Raw genomic sequence first — 2,779 nt, 5'->3', positions numbered from 1 at the left:
TAAAGACAAAAACACATTCCCATAGGCCAGGTTTAAAAGTCCAATACAAATAGTCAATAGGAGGGACTCCATGTTCAGTTATTAATGGGCTCTTTTCTTGGAGTCTTAATCTTTAATCCTTGGTTTCGTCAGGAGGAACAGTCTTTTTGCAGTGCGATGCGTGGATCCAAGTAGATAGTCCCTGACACTTTACTGCAGTGTTAGTGGTGAGAAGAACTTGGAACGAACCTTTCCAGTGAGTTCTAAAGCGGATTTTCTTTGGTGGATTTTTACATGAACCCGATTTCCTGGCTGTAAGGAATAGCAGGCTTCTTCAGGCTCTCTGGGTAAAGCTTCTTGTACCTGTTAACGAAAGGCCTTAACACATTTCATTAATACTTGACAATATTGTAATACAAGATCATCAGCTAAATGGATGTTAATCTGAGAAGGTGGTAAGGGTGGGGAGGATGGAAGTCGCATAGGTCTCCCCATCAGGACTTTATGTGGGCTGAGTCCAGCCTTCCGATTAGGGGTGGATCTCATGCTCATTAATGCTAATGGTAGAGTGTCTGGCCATTTTAAACCAGTCTCAGCACAGATTTTTGCTAGTTTATTTTTCAGTATCCCGTTTTGTTTTTCTACAGCACCTGCTAACTGTGGCTGATAAGGGCAGTGAAAGTTCTGTCGAATCTGCAGGGCTTTACATATTTCTTGTAAAATTTGCCCAGTAAAGTGAGATCCCCTGTCACTATTGATGGTAAGTGGGATTCCAAATCGCGGTGTAAGGTCCTTTAAAAGGATTTTAGTGACAGCTTTAGTATCGGCTCTTGTCACAGGACAGGCTTCAATCCAACTTGAAAACATACAAACTATAACAAGTACATATTGATATTTACAACATTTCAGCATTTGTATAAAGTCAATCTGAATATTTACAAATGGTCCCCAAGGTGGGGGATGTGCGGCTTTCTTAGTTTTAACAGGTTTGCCTACATTATGGGCTTGACACACAGGACAAGCCTGGCAGTAGTGCTGAGCAATGGAAGGAAAATTTGGAGTATATCAATCAAGTTGAATAGCTGCGATCATCCCCCCTTTGCTCACATGGGCCACTCCATGGTACACGCGAGCAAGGTAGGGAAGTAAGACCTTGGGCACAACCAGACAGCCGTCCAGGGAGCGCCAAAGGTGATCAGGGCGTAATATGCACCCGTGCAGTCTCCAGGTGTCTTTTTCAGAATCTGCGGCCTGATCTTGGAGGAGTGCAACATCATGAACAGTTGCAATAGGAGACTGCTCATGAGAAAAAAACAATTGCTCAGCCTGAGGGTGTGAAAGGGCCGCAGCTCTGGCTGCAGAGTCAGCCAGAGTATTTCCACGCGTAACTTCATCCTGGGAAAATTGATGAGCAACACATTTAATAATAGCAACAGCAATAGGTAATTGAAGGGCATCTAATAAGGTGGCTACATAAGAACCATTACGAATGGGTGTGCCATTTGAGGTAAGAAAACCATGTTGCTTCCATAATTGCCCATAATCATGGACAACACCAAAGGCATAATGCGAATGTATATATATTAACAGTTTTACCTTTAGCAAGGGTACAGGCACGAGCGAGGGCAACACGTTCAGCAATTTGGGCAGAATAGACAGAAGGTAAAAAATTACTTTCGAGTATCTCGTGCTGGGAACAAATAGCGTAACCTGCAACAAGAGAGCCTTTAGAGTTTCTTAGGCAGGACCCATCAACATACAAGACTAGATCAGCATTTGGAATGGGAATGTCCTTAAGATCAACCCGGGGTAAAGTTAAATGAGCAGTAACAGCGAGGCAGAAATGAGGCTCGCCATCAGAAGGTGCAGGTAACAAGGAAGCAGAAGTACAGGGCACTGAACTAAAGTAATGCGGGCCACAGAAAGTAGTAGAATTTCATATTTAGTTAAACGAGCATTTGAAAGGTGCTGGGTTTTGGTTTTTAAAAGAAGTGCAGTCACTGAGTGGGGTACGGCAACAGTTAAGGGCGAGGCTAAAATAATATTTGCAGATGTTTCTACAAGAATATTCTACAAGAATAGCAGCAGCAGCAACTGCCCGAAGGCATGGTGGAAACCCAGTTGCTACAGGATCTAAGGCTGTACTATAGTAGGCAATAGGACGATGTTTATCTCCATGGGATTGAGTAAGTACCCCTAGAGCAAAGCCATTTTTTTCATGACAAAAGAGTGTAAAAGGCTTTGAATAATCAGGAAGTCGCAGTGTGGGTGCCTTAGAAAGGTCAGCTTTAATGACAGAAAAGGCATTTTTGGCTTCTGGAGACCACTGCAAAGGTTCAGGGGTGTCCTTTAAGGTAAGATTTTGCAAGGGTTTTACAATTGAGGCATAGCCCAAAATCCATTGGCAGCAATATCCGACTATGCCTAAGAAGGTGTGCATTTGAGAGACAGTTGTGGGCTAAGGGATTTTGAGAATTGTTTCAATTCGTGCAGCTGAAAGGTGACGTTCACCAACGGAAATATCATAGCCTAAATAATGAACCTTTGGTAAGCAGAGCTGAAGTTTTTCTTTAGAAGCTTTATGGCTTTCTAGAGCAAGACAGGTCAAAAGGTGCAGAGAATCAATTTTACAGGCTTCAAAGGAAGGTGAGGCAAGCAAAAGATCATTGACATACTGGATAAGGACAGAACGGTTTTTTGAACTGAATGTCATCTAAATCTTTCTTCAAAATTTGTGAAAAGATAGAAAGGGACTCTGTATACCCTTGTGGGAGTCTAGTCCAAGTATATTGTAAGCCTT

This window comes from Alligator sinensis, unplaced genomic scaffold (assembly GCF_000455745.1).
Source record: "Alligator sinensis unplaced genomic scaffold, ASM45574v1 scaffold335_1, whole genome shotgun sequence".
NCBI classification, from domain to species: Eukaryota; Metazoa; Chordata; order Crocodylia; family Alligatoridae; genus Alligator; species Alligator sinensis.
This window is presented reverse-complemented; position numbering follows the sequence as displayed.